Source organism: Neltuma alba, unplaced genomic scaffold, assembly GCF_004799145.2.
Source record: "Neltuma alba isolate B1F8T4 unplaced genomic scaffold, ASM479914v2 tig00012401_pilon, whole genome shotgun sequence".
NCBI lineage: Eukaryota > Viridiplantae > Streptophyta > Magnoliopsida > Fabales > Fabaceae > Neltuma > Neltuma alba.
The window spans coordinates 30,605-44,572 of record NW_021636894.1 but is presented as its reverse complement, the minus strand read 5'-3'; the positions used below and the strand labels follow the sequence as shown (position 1 = coordinate 44,572).

At 38.5% G+C, this 13,968-nt stretch overlaps 1 pseudogene; it reads left to right on the top strand.

The window, feature by feature from the left end:
* Nucleotides 1-210: 210 nt before the first annotated feature.
* On the top strand, nt 211-13,645 carry LOC114726706 (mediator of RNA polymerase II transcription subunit 12-like; annotated as a pseudogene).
* Nucleotides 13,646-13,968: the final 323 nt, after the last annotated feature.

Below are 13,968 nucleotides of genomic sequence, written 5' to 3'. Positions count from 1 at the left end.
GTGACTCGTTTGACCATTTCAGCCCCTTTAAATTGTGCACCTCCAACTACGTTCAGGGTAATAACATGATTTTATGAGGTCAAATTGGAATACAGAAAAGATAATCATAATGTTTGATAATTACTAGATCCAACCCCTTCGCCCTTTAATCCATCACGCAGAAGAAGAAACAGAAGAAGCACCATCGTCGTCATCATCAGCAAAGCTGAGAGTCAAAGCCCTCATAGCTTGCGACCCTCCATCTCGGTGGCAACTCCCCTTCCCTCTCTTACTTTCTCTATCCACAGTGCATTTCGTCTCTCTCTCTCTCAGGGCTCGAAATTTCTCACGAGGTATGTCCAGCTTTTCCTTATGTTAAATCTTATTACCGTTATTTTTCGAAAGCTCTTAGGTTTTGCGGTATTGCCAATCAAAACCCTAGCTTTATTCACGTCAAAGGCCCAATTTTCAGCTTCACAGTTAGCTCTCGTGCGCATTTATCATTGAAGAATTAGAATTCGTAGAAAACCCTAGTTTTGGATCGTGCTTTGGAGTTCTAATTCCGGCGGTTATTTTGCTTTTGATTTGATTTATTTCGTTGCGTGATGATGTTTCCAGAATTTGTGGGCATCTTGGATTCAATAGTAAGTTGAAATTAATTGGTAGATTAAGTCAGTGGGTTTTTTCCAATTTGTTTCACACCTGAATAAGTTTCTTTTTGTGCTTTAGCTACTTCAAACGTAATATAAACTACTTGGTGATATAAGCGTGAGGGAATAAGTTTCAATCGAGGTTATTGTATCATGGGTTTTGGACGTATGTACCTGGATCGGGGGCGTTTTGATTGATTTATGCTGCTTTCTATTGTCGCTTGTAATTTACTTGCCAGGATATGGGCTGGAGTTATAAATCCTGGCATTTCCAAAATGCAGGGCGTGAAGTTCAAAATTTTAGTTTAATGGTGGCGCCGTCTCTTACAAGTATTATTTAAGTGTTATAATTCCTCTGAGATAGATAATAATCGAAGGTTTTAACTCTATATGATTATACTTCATGTCCGTATCCACTCTAGTATTTCGTTAACTAAGTTGTTGGGGGTTCCCGTATTTTCATTTGCATGACAGATATGGGACATGCGGGGATATATTTATCTAATCGTGAATGTCTTCATATTTTTTCTTGGAAGTGCATTTGGATTTACATGGACCATGGACTTATATTTCAACATAAAATATTAATTTCTTATTAAAATGTCAACTTTTTCCGTTTATTCTCCACAATGGCGTTCGGGCTAGGTTATTATGCTGTTGAAGCAGGACTCACTTTGGGGGAGAGTTTGAGGTTTTAATTTTCCTGAGATTTTTAATTTTGAAAGTTAAGGCACCATTTATCTCTTTCTCTTTTTCGGAGGACACGGTACAAGCTTATGAATTGCTCACTCTGGATGCACGTTTCTTGATATTTCGTAATTCGTAGTGGTTCTTCTTCTGGTCCATACGTTATGCCCCATGCCTGGGATATGTTATCTCTGAGTACATTCTATAGCAGTTAAAGGATATCCAGTGACACAGATTCAAAACTTAAGGTTATTTTCTTTAATTAAGGTTGTTCCTTGGCTACTGTGATTTGCATGCTTTGTTTTTTGTAGCCTGCGCAACTTGGTTTTTTGTTGAAAATAACTTAAGACATTGTCAATGGTGCTTTATAGCTATCCAACTGCTTGTGTTTTGATGCTGGGGGCAGTATGCTGGTGATAGTTGGGGGAAATGCAAAGGTATCATGCTGGCAGCTGCACTAGTGCAGTTAATAACAGTGGAATTGGTGGGCCTTCAGCTAGGGACACTGGAAGATCTGAATCATCTTTACCAGCTAACTACTTGATCAGTTCAAGGTATTCTTCTCTGTCTCCTTGAGATCTTATTGCCAATTTTTTTCTTCTTCTCCTAGTTATTATGATAATATTTAATATTTAATTCTTCTCGCAACTTCTGATTTTTTCCCCTTTATTCTTTACCAATCAGAATATTTCAATTTGTTTTTTTTATTTCTTGTTCTTATTAACTGTATAAGAATCCCATCTCAGTTTACTAAATTGTCTACTTTTGATTATATGCGATGGATGCAGAAAAGTTTCATTTTTGTTTTGTTTCTTTTCTTTTTTTTTTTTGAGTGAAAAGCTCTTTCATTTTATTAAAGTTTAATCCAAAGCCAGCTACTAAAACATGTGATCCTTGGGTTCAGTCAGCCAACCGACTAAGAGTATGCAGATTATAAATCTCTGTGTTTTAAGCTAATTGGTTAAATGCTAAGGATGACAGTTGTAGTTCATTTCTGACTTTGACTTAATATTGCTAATAACTTTAATTTCTGATTTTCTTTGTTTGATACATAGTAATAAAATAGTTTACTAATTTTGATAGCTATCCGTATTAGTGACCTAATGCGTCCAATTCCTCTCGACACCCTTGTTTTGTATGTGCAGGCGTCAACCACAGCTAGCCCCATACAAATTGAGGTGCGATAAAGAGCCGTTAAACTCTAGGTAATCCCTGATACCAGAGCAGCTGTTTTTAATGTATTGTTAATTTTAGTTCATAGATTTTGATCATTCTATGCTTCACTTCTTGTATATTTGGATTTTGTTAATTTTCACTCTGAAGCGTATAGCTCACAGTTGTTCAACTTTGTAGCTACTATTAATTTTTCTTGCATTTATATCATCCTCGATGTATCAAATTTGAATATTAAACGTCAATATTTGAATCTCAGACTTGGGCCACCAGATTTTTTCCCCAAACACCAAATTGCCCTGAGGAGACTCTAACAAGAGAATATGTGCAATCTGGATATAGAGAGACAATTGAGAGCCTTGAGGTAGAATGATGAAACTTCTCTTTGGTTTATTCTGTTTTGGTTGTATTAGTAGCAGATTTGACAATGCACGTTTTGTTTATACACATCCAATGATTATTTCATGGAGTTTTGAATTTATTGGGAGCGCTCCTGACCGTCCTTTTATTATATTGTACTATTTTTTGTTGAATGTATTTAGTATATATTGAAGTCATAATATATTGGCATTTCTTCTTTCTTTGCTTTGCATTTCCTCCAAACACCCTTTTCTGATTTATTCTGAAAGAGTGGTAGATGCATGCCTCAAACTTTTCTAATTCTTGTTTTCTTGCAATTTACTCCTTGCAATTCTTTTATAATATTGAAGCAGCCGTGGTATATTCAAGTTTTAATGTGTCCTTCTTTATTTCATTTTTCTGGTCCCCAGGCAATGCTACTTGTAACTTCACACTTCAATTAAAGCACTGCATTGTGGCAGCATCATTTTTTATTCAAAAGCCATATGTTGTGATGTTGTGTTCACTTGTTCTTGTTTTGAGAAGATGATTTTTTTGTAATTTAATTTCTTCGGGTGAAAAGATGATCTTGTTTTATTTGATCTGTAGTGGTATTGGTTAGATTGTTGTTACGTGTAGAATTAGATTTCTTTTTAACTTTTTCTGTCAACCGATTGTTGTTCATGATAGTTGAAGCAGTGGTACAGTCTGCATTCTTCGCTTCTAGCTTTATTTGATGAATGATTGATAATCAAGTCTTAAGAATACTTTGAAATTTAATATCCTTTTCCTGATTTCCTGTTGTCTAACGTTGGGATGCTTTCTGAGTCATCAGGAAGCAAGAGAAATTTCACTGAACCAGGTTGCAAACTTTAACAAGACAATTGTTCTAAATTGCAAAGAGGTAAATCTGTTATCTCGGTCACGTATTCGTGCTCATTCTATTTATTTTTGTTTTTAAGGAAAAAAAATAATTTGAGTCCATCTTCTTGCCAGGCCATTAGAAAACGCCTGAGGGCCATCAATGAATCTCGTGTTCAAAAGCGGAAGGTAAAAATTTTTATTCTGCTTCTGTTATGCTTGCTGAAAATATGCTGCAACAATAAGTCAATTGTGTACTCTTTTTTTTTTTTTTTGGGTCTTCTGTGAAGTTTAGTGGATATGACTCATAGTGCTTACTATGGCAGGCTGGTCAAGTCTATGGTGTTGCTCTTTCAGGATCACATCTCACTAAGCCTGGTGTTTTCCCTGAACTAAGGCCATGTGGTGAAGACTTGCGGAAGAAATGGATTGAGGTATATGCAATTTGTAATTAGAAAAGTTACGATGCTGACTTACTTAGCTAGGCATCATCATGTTATTTGGCCCTAGTTGACTCAGGCTGTCGACTTTAGGGACTAATCAAGGAGTGAGAGCTGAAAGATTTACCACCAAATATTTATGAGGAGAATAATATCCTGGTAAAATGCTTGAATGGATGGTTTGGGCCTCTTCTTGGGATGGGCCAAAATAAAACATTAAAAAAATATGAATCCTTCCATGTCAAACATTCGGAATGGTAATATCTTAAATATATGCTGAGCAGTCTAGGTCTATCTATTTGCCTATTTACGAACTTAAAACAATCCTTGTCCTGTAAGTTTCTGTAACAAATTGATTGAGCTCTCACTCGAGGATGATATGCCTGTCAATTCCTTGAGTGTTTTCACCAATCTTATTTGATTGTTGTCTTGTTTTAGTACATTGATGGTCCAGCTATTGCTATTGTTTCAATAACTTAAACTCCTTGCATTTTTTGTTCCAGGGCTTATCTCAACAGCACAAACGATTACGTTCTTTGGCTGATCATGTTCCTCATGGTTATAAGAAGAAATCACTTCTAGAAGTTCTTATCAAGAATAATGTTCCATTACTGAGGGCAACCTGGTTTATTAAAGTAACTTACCTCAACCAGGTGGGGATACGTCAGTGTTGGGGTATATCCAAAGTACCATTTCCCAAAGTACTGTTCCTTTTAATAATGGAACCTAGGTTGTGGTTGAATTTTGCAGGTTCGGCCTGGATCTGCCTCATTATCTTCAGGGACTGCTGATAAAACTCAGCTGACTCGTTCTGAGCATTGGACTAAAGATGTTGTTGATTACCTGCAATCTCTTCTGGATGAATTCTTCTCAAAAAATGCTTCTCATTTTGCTCCTAATAGTCGGGATCGATCACCACAAATTCCTTATGCTGGTTCGCTGCAACACAGAATTGATTCATTATCATCTTTTTCTGATTCTGATGAGCCATCTTTACATTTTAAATGGTGGTATGTTGTGCGGCTTCTGCAATGGCATCACACTGAAGGGCTGATTCTTCCCTCTCTTGTCATTGATTGGGTTTTGACTCAATTAAAGGTATTAATCTTTGGACAATCAGTCGTGTGGTCTTGCTCTTTTGCGTATAAGTGATTTTAAAGGTTTTATTCTGTGAGGTTTTGATTTATGACATTTCTGTTCCTTTCAGGAAAAACAAATGCATGAGATTTTACAGCTGCTATTGCCTATTATTTATGGCTTTTTAGAAACCATTGTTCAATCTCAAGCATATGTACGCAGTCTTGCTGGAATAGCACTTCGCATCATTCGTGATCCTGCACCCGGTGGATCAGATCTAGTTGACAATTCTCGGAGGGCATATACAACGTCTGCTCTGATTGAGATGCTTCGGTATTTAATTCTTGCAGCACCAGATACTTTTGTTGCTTTAGATTGCTTTCCTTTACCATCCTGTGTGCTTTCGCATACAGTAAATGATGGGAATTTTCTACTGAAGACATCTGAAGTGGCGGGAAAGGTAAAAAGTAGTTCAGAAGATGCTGCATTTATGTTTAGAAGTAAAGGACTTGATGCGCAATATCAATCATTGGCATTTAGCCATGTTATTACATCCATTCAAAAGCATGCAGGAGATCTTGTGAAAGCTGCAAACCCAGGCTATCCTGGTTACTGTCTAGCTAAGGCTGCTCAAGTTTTGGATAAGTCCCTTATGTTAGGTGATATACATGGAGCCTATAAGTTACTCTTTGAAGACCTTTATGATGGGGTTGCATCTGAAGGGTGGATTTCGAAAGTCAGCCCTTGCTTAAGGTTATCACTCAAGTGGATCGGGACTGTGAATATGTCACTCATTCATTCTGTGTTTTTCCTCTGTGAGTGGGCAACATGTGATTTCAGGGATTTTCGGGGTGCTCCCCTATGTGACATCAAGTTCACAGGCAGGAAAGATCTTTCTCAAGTGCATATAGCAGTTAGGATTTTAAAGATGAATATGAGGGATATGCGGAATCGTCCAAGGCGAAAGAATGAAAGCATTCATGGAGTCAGCAACTTAGCAAAATGTTCTGGACAGCAGAGTACCCAGACTTTTATGGCTAACGTGTCAAAAGTAAAATCCAAATCAAAAAACGGATACAGTAGTAGAAGTCCGTCGCTTATGTTTGAAAGCCCAGGTCCCCTACATGATGTTATAGTTTGTTGGATCGATCAGCATGTGGTCCATAAAGGTGAAGGTCTCAAACGACTTCATTTGTTCATAGTGGAGCTCATACGGGCAGGTATATTTTACCCCTTGGCATATGTACGCCAGCTAATAGTGAGTGGGATCATGGATATGAATGTGAATGTGGTTGACCTAGAGAGACAGAAGAGACACTACCGAATCCTGAAGCAACTTCCTGGCCAGTTTCTGCGTGATGCATTGGAAGAATCAGGCCTAGTTGAGGAGCCGCATCTTGTGGAAGCTTTGCAAATCTACTCAAATGAACGGCGCCTTATGCTTCATTCTCCTCTTAGCGATCACTTTAATGACAATAATGGTGCTGGTTCATCTGGTCTAAAGAAAAAATTTTCAGATTCCACAAAGGATGGAGCTTCTATAGGTCCAATTGATCACTGGAAAAATGTACCTTCTAAACTGTCTTCAAAAAATATAAAAAATAACATTGATATTGAAGAACTGAAAGAAGCCATCTCAATGCTGCTACACTTACCTGGTAGCTTTTCTAATTTGAGCTCTGTGGGATCAGATGACTCTCAAGGGAGTGTTAAAAGACCTATTGGGTCTCCTCAGAGCAAGAGTGATCCGGGGGAAGTTACACCTGGGTGTGAAGAATGCAGAAAGGCAAAGAGACAAAAATTAAGCGAGGAAAGAAATTCATTTGGTCAAGGTCATTCTCCCGTTCTATCTGATGATGAAGATACATGGTGGGTGAAGAAGGGGCTGAAGTCCTTGGAGTCTCTGAAAGTTGATCAACCACTTAAACCAATCAAGCAGGTTACTAAAAGTCGCCAAAAGACTGTGCGCAAAACCCAGAGTCTTGCACAATTGGCTGCTGCTAGAATTGAGGGTAGCCAAGGAGCATCTACTAGTCATGTCTGTGATAACAGAGTCAGTTGCCCTCACCACAGAACTGCCAATGAGGGTGACAGCTCAAAGTCAGTGGATGGAAATCGAACAAGTCGATGTGGGGATATAGTTTCAGTAGGGAAAACACTAAAAAGGCTTCGCTTTGTTGAGAGAAGATCAGTAACAGTTTGGTTGATGACTGTAGTTAGGCGTCTCATAGAAGAGACTGAGAAAAATGTTGGCAAGGTTGGCCAGTTTGGTAGGCCTTTTGCTGTTGTGGATGATTGGAGTTCAATACGGTGGAAACTTGGTGAGGATGAACTTTCTGCTATAATTTATCTGATGGATATCTCGGATGATTTAGTATCAGCTGTCAAGTTCCTCCTCTGGTTGCTGCCTAAGGTTGTCATTAGCCCCAGTTCTACTATTCATAGTGGCAGGAATGTTCTGATGCTGCCAAGGAATGTGGAAAACCAAGTTTGTGAGGTGGGAGAGGCTTTTTTGCTATCATCACTGCGAAGGTTTGTGCTTTTTTAATTTCAATTATATAGTTTTTGTTTGTTAGATGTGCCCACTTTTGCTATATTGGCAAGTTCAACATGTGAATTCCATTCTATTCCTCATCTCATTTCTGCATATTTGATGTTGTATCGCCTTCTAATGGCTTAGCCTCCTATTTCTGAAATATAGATATAGATGATCTAAACAGCCTCTTTTTGCCAATAACTTGTTGAGACTTATAATGGATCTATTATGTATTATGTATTTTGGTTCAATTATATTTTTTGTTGAAAGTACCTAACTTAGTATTTCTTGCCATCCTCCTTTTTAATCTTGAGTAAATGTGGGCAGCTTCAACAAAACCTGTATTACTTTGACTGCTGCTTAGGCTTGCTCAAATGACTTGAACTATTATATTGGTAAAATGGAATGGGCGGGTTTTAGTTTTAAAAATAAAATGTTAGTGGTCTAGGTTTGCTTAGTGTCTTATAAGGTTTCCACAACTTCCTTTGAGCTTGTACCACACTTTTACCTTACATTGAATCTTGTTCTTTATTATGTTCTTGTTTTCTGTCCTTTTTAGACAAGTAAAACTATTTCTTATTTTGTAAAATATTATTGAACCAGTGGTTCATAAACAACTTGCTTTTGCTTCTCTTATTATTGTGTTGGACTGTTTCCTTGTTAATTAAGATGATTGTCATGCATTATCTTTGGTCCAGGTATGAAAACATTCTAGCTGCAGCAGATCTTATTCCTGAAGCTTTGTCAGCTGCTATGCATCGTGCTGCTGCTATCGTAGCATCCAATGGGAGAATTTCAGGTTCAGGAGCACTACCCTTTTCTCGTTATTTGTTGAAAAAATATGGTAGTGTGAGTGGCGTCATTGAGTGGGAGAAAAATTTTAAGGCAACATGTGATAAGAGGCTTTCCTCTGAACTTGAGTCTGGACGGTTAGTGGATGCGGAGTTGGGGATTCCACTTGGAGTACCAGCAGGAGTTGAGGACCTTGATGATTTTTTCCGTCAAAAGATTAGTGGTGGACGGTTATCCAGAGTAGGTTTGGGTATGAGAGACATTGTGCAGCGTCATGTTGAAGAGGCAATTCACTATCTTTTCGGGAAAGAGAGGAAAGTATTTGCTTCTAGCACTTCAAAAGGTCCTGCTGTTGAAAAATGGGATAATGGATATCAGACTGCTCAACAAATAGTTGTGGGTCTGGTTGATTGCATAAGGCAGACTGGTGGTGCTGCACAAGAAGGGGATCCTTCTTTGGTCTCTTCAGCTGTTTCTGCCATTGTTGGTAGTGTTGCAAAAATGCCTGATTTTTCAGCAGGCAGTAATCATTCAAGTAGTACATCGGCTACTACTTCCTTGAACTATGCCAGATGCATTTTGCGGATGCATATTATTTGCCTTTGTTTGCTTAAGGAAGCCCTTGGAGAGCGCCAAAGCCGTGTATTTGAAATTGCACTTGCTACAGAAGCTTTCACTGCTCTTGCTGGTTCTGGTAAAGCATCCCGAGGTCAGTTTCAAATGTCTTCTGAAGTCCATGACACCAATACTAGTATTTCAAATGATGTACAAATTAATTCTAATAAAGTCGTGGTTGGTAAAGCAACAAAATTGCTGCGGTTTCTGCACTTGTTGTTGGTGCAATTATATATGGTGTTACCAGCTTGGAAAGAATGGTAACAATTCTAAAATTAAAGGAGGGGCTGGATGTAGTACAATTTGCAAGAAGTACAAGATCTAATTCTAATGGGAATGCACGTTCAGTTGGGGCTTTTAAAGTTGATGGTTCGATTGAACTTTATGTTCATTGGTTTAGATTGCTTGTTGGGAACTGCAGAACCGTTTGTGAAGGATTAGTGGTGGAACTCTTGGGTGAGCCTTCTATTATAGCTCTTTTAAGGATGCAGCGAATGCTCCCTTTAAGCTTGGTCTTTCCACCTGCCTACTCAATATTTGCCTTTGTTATGTGGCGGCCTTTCATTCTGAATGCTAATATTGCAGTCCGTGAAGACATGAATCAACTGTATCAGTCTCTTACAATGGCCATGAATGATGCAGTGAAACATTTGCCTTTTCGAGAAGTATGTTTGAGAGACAGTCAGGGTCTTTATGATCTCATGGCTGCAGATTCAAGTGATGCTGAATTTGCAAATTTGCTTGAGTCAAATGGCTCTGATATGCATTTGAAGTCTAAGGCCTTCATTCCTCTCCGTGCCAGGCTTTTTCTGAATGCCATCATTGATTGTAAGATGTTACAATCTATGTTTACACAGGAGGATGGGAGCCGGATTTCTGGTCATGGCGAGTCTAAAATTCGGTTCAATGATAGTGAATCAAAGCTGCAGGATAAGCTTGTGAATGTTTTAGATAGCTTGCAACCTGCTAAATTTCACTGGCAGTGGGTGGAACTCAGGCTGCTTCTTAATGAACAAGCCCTTATTGAAAAACTTGAGACACACGACATGTCCTTGGCCAATGCTATACAGCTATCCTCACCTAGTTCAGAGAAGGCTGCTTCTGCTTCTGAAAATGAGAGCAATTTTATAATAATTATACTCACAAGGTTATTGGTCAGACCTGATGCTGCACCCCTTTTCTCAGAGTTGGTCCATCTTTTTGGCAGATCACTGGAGGATTCAATGTTGTTGCAGGCAAAATGGTTTCTTGGAGGTCCAGATGTGCTTTTTGGTCGGAAGACAATAAGACAAAGGCTAAACAATATTGCTGAGAGTAAAGGCCTTTCTGTTAAAACCCAGTTTTGGGAGCCCTGGGGATGGTGTAGTCCTGGTAGTGATTCATTTACTAATAAGGGGGACAAAAAGAAATTTGAAGCTGCTTGTCTTGAAGAAGGAGAAGTTGTTGAAGAGGGAATGGACTTGAAAAGGACCCTAAAGGGGCTCTCTCATGGAAATGATTCAGAGAACTTGAGCATAATTCAGCAGCATGTGACTGAAAGGGCTCTTATTGGGTTGATACTTCCTTGCATTGATCAAATCTCTGAAGAATCTCGCAATTCCTTTGCAAATGATTTGATCAAGCAGTTGTATAATATTGAGCAACAAATAACTGCAGTTACTTGTGGGCCGAGTAAGCCAGCCGGAAGTACTCCTTCTGGTATTGAAGGTCAAACAAATAAAGTAAATAGCCGCAAGAATATGAGAGGTGGCAGCCCTGGGTTAGGAAGGCGACCAGCAGCTGCTACAGTATCTGCTACAGATTCTGCTCCACCTTCCGCTGCAGCATTACGTGCTTCAATGTCATTACGTTTGCAATTACTCATGAGATTTCTTCCCATTCTTTGCACAGATAGGTAATTTATGAGTAGATTTATTATCTTCCCAGGCTTTTCCTATGCTATTTTTGAGATAGCTGTCTTGTTTCCTGAATTGTTATTACTATTGCTGTTCTATAGTTATGTTTGCAGCAGAGTGAAATAGGAATAGTCTTGGATGATGTTTAGCATGTTATATATCTGGAAAGTGTTTAGTGATCTGGCCTTCTGTATCTTAACCCATTTGCTGTTATAGATGTGGGTACCCTTTCTCAGTTTGTTAAATGCAATGTGGTTTTTCTAACATGTTGATAAGATACCTGCATGCTGCAATATGATGTGTTTGAGCTGTCAGACTGATGATAATAGATTTTTCCTTCTATCATAGTTCATAATGGTTCTGAGAACTCTTTTTTTGGTGTTGGAAATGGTAGCTAACTTGGTTGTGGCCTGTGTAATTTTGAGATTATGAAATACTTGTAGCATACAAAATATCTATAGTTGGGTGAACTGTCCTATTTTAGAACGATGAATTCAATTTATCTGAGTTCATATATTGAATTTTGCAGGGAGCCATCTGTGCGGAATATGAGAAACTCACTTGCTTCTGTAATTCTTCGTCTTCTCTGTAATCGGGTCGTGCATGAGGATGCTGACATTTTGGTGGATGCCATGCATTCTTCTCTTCTGAAGAGGGAAGTGGAATCACCTTCTGAAGCTGCTTTGGTAGATTTTTCTGTTGATGGTTTGTTTGATCGTTTGTTGCTGGTTTTGCATGCACTGTTGAGTGATTGCCTTCCCAGTTGGCTCAAGTCAAAACCTTCCTCGAAGACAACTAATGAACCTATCAGGGATTTTTCTGGTTCTGATCGAGAATTGCTGGAGACTTTGCAGGTTGGGTATTCTAGTGAATGAATTTACTGCTTTTGCATTCAGTGGCCATTATTAAGGCATTTTGGCCATATTTGAGTTTTATTTAATGCTAATTTCATCTTTTCATAGAAAACTGCCAAGAAATTGCGGAGTGTTGGGGAGTGAATTTAAACTAAATATATGATGACTCATTGTGAAGTTACTATAATATTTGGGTGCTTTTGACCTTAAACTGGTTGAATGGGGACCCAAATATAGGCAACTTTCAAGTTTTTGCAAAATAAAATCAACAATGTGGGAACAAAGTATTTCACGATGTTATCTCAAGTAGGTTGGTGTATATAAGTTAAGGTCTCATGTTTGAGGAAGTTAATATAATTTCATAATAGAAAGCATGGAATCCAACTTTAATATTGCAAACTAAAGGAAATGTCTCTAATTTTGATTCTCCCTAGGAAGTTGATCATACTCAAACTTTGTGAAGAATGAACTTTCCTTGTTAATGATTAGTTGCAATACAAGGTTGCTTGAATCGTACAGCAGTACAGCGCCACATGGTGGATGGCAGGATTTTCATTTTTATCATTGCTTCCATGACTTAGTAATTGCTCTAAGATAAGGATTTTTTCCCCCCTTCTCCCAACTGATCGCATCAGTCTCATATGTGAAGGATGAAGTTAATCAGGTGAAAGTTTCGTTGCACATCTAATGCTCTATTCTTGCCTGCAGAATGAACTTGATCGGATGCAATTGCCAGATGCTATCAGGTGGCGAATCCAAGCTGCTATGCCAGTCCTTCTTCCCTCTCTGCGGTGCTCTTTGTCCTGCCAGCCACCATCTGTCCCAATTTCTGCTACTGTTTCTCTCCAACCAGGTGTTGCAAATTCTGGGTTTAGTTCCAACAGTTCGAATGTACCTCAGAAGAATTTGATTCCATCATCAAGAAGTGTAGTTAACACATCAGGGAAGTTGAAACAACAGGACAATGACTTTGAAGTTGACCCTTGGACACTGTTAGAAGATGGTGCTGGACTCAGCCCGTCTACTAGTAATACTGCTAGTGGTGACCATGTTAGTCTTCGAGCTGCTGGTTGGCTTAAAGGGGCCATAAGGATGCGACGAACAGATTTAACATACATTGGTGCGGTGGATGATGATAGTTAATTTGACATGATTTTTAATTGGTTTGGCTCTGGAGAAACCCCTCAGGCATGTGCACTCGATTTTCCATTATCTATGATGCATGCATTACTGGCATGAAGATGCCGTTTTGTGCTTGCCCTTCGCAGCTTGAAGAAGGAAGGTTGAGGGGTTAGATTATTTGGAAGAAACGGGTAAAATGGTGGGTCCTTTGTTGAAAAGGAAAAGCGAAGGCAATGATTTTGAGCCAGCCCGTTCTGCCGATGGCCGGTTGACTACTAACCTGTTGATCATCCCCTTCTGACTTGCTCTAATGGCACGGTTTTGGGAGATTTGGTGTATATATAGGGATATGATTTTTTTTTCCCACTTTTTATCTATTGATCTGGGCAATATATCTCAAGTAATATCTCCTGTTTCGTGCCCATGTTTCCATGCACGTTCATCTGCTGTTGCTTCTTTCTATATTTTTGTTATTATTAAATTATGTGCTTGATGGAGCATGAAATGTAGCATTCCTTTGTTCAATGGCAAGTCTTGTGTAATATTTTTGCCCAGAAAACCAAAGAATCATGGCGGCTTATTTCAGCTCGCATTTATGAAGTTATTTTTTTTCGGGTAGACTTTAATCGTTCTGGTTGCAGTTTTCTAACACTAATATGATATGCTCCTTCTGGTGCTTACAAGACAAATTTATTTATTTTACACACAAAATTAGTTGATAGTTGATGTTTTAAAATTTCTTTTCTGCTTTTTCATAAACACTTTTCGTTGAATGTTTTTCTCTCACTCACTTGATGTTTTAAAGTTTCTTTTCTGCTTTTTTATAAACGCTCTTCATTGAAATTTTTTTTTCTCTCACTCACTTTCTAAATCAAGACCTCTTTAATCTCTAAATTAAAACAACTTTGGCTATTCTTTAAAATGATTTTGTCTAGAATTTGCATAGAG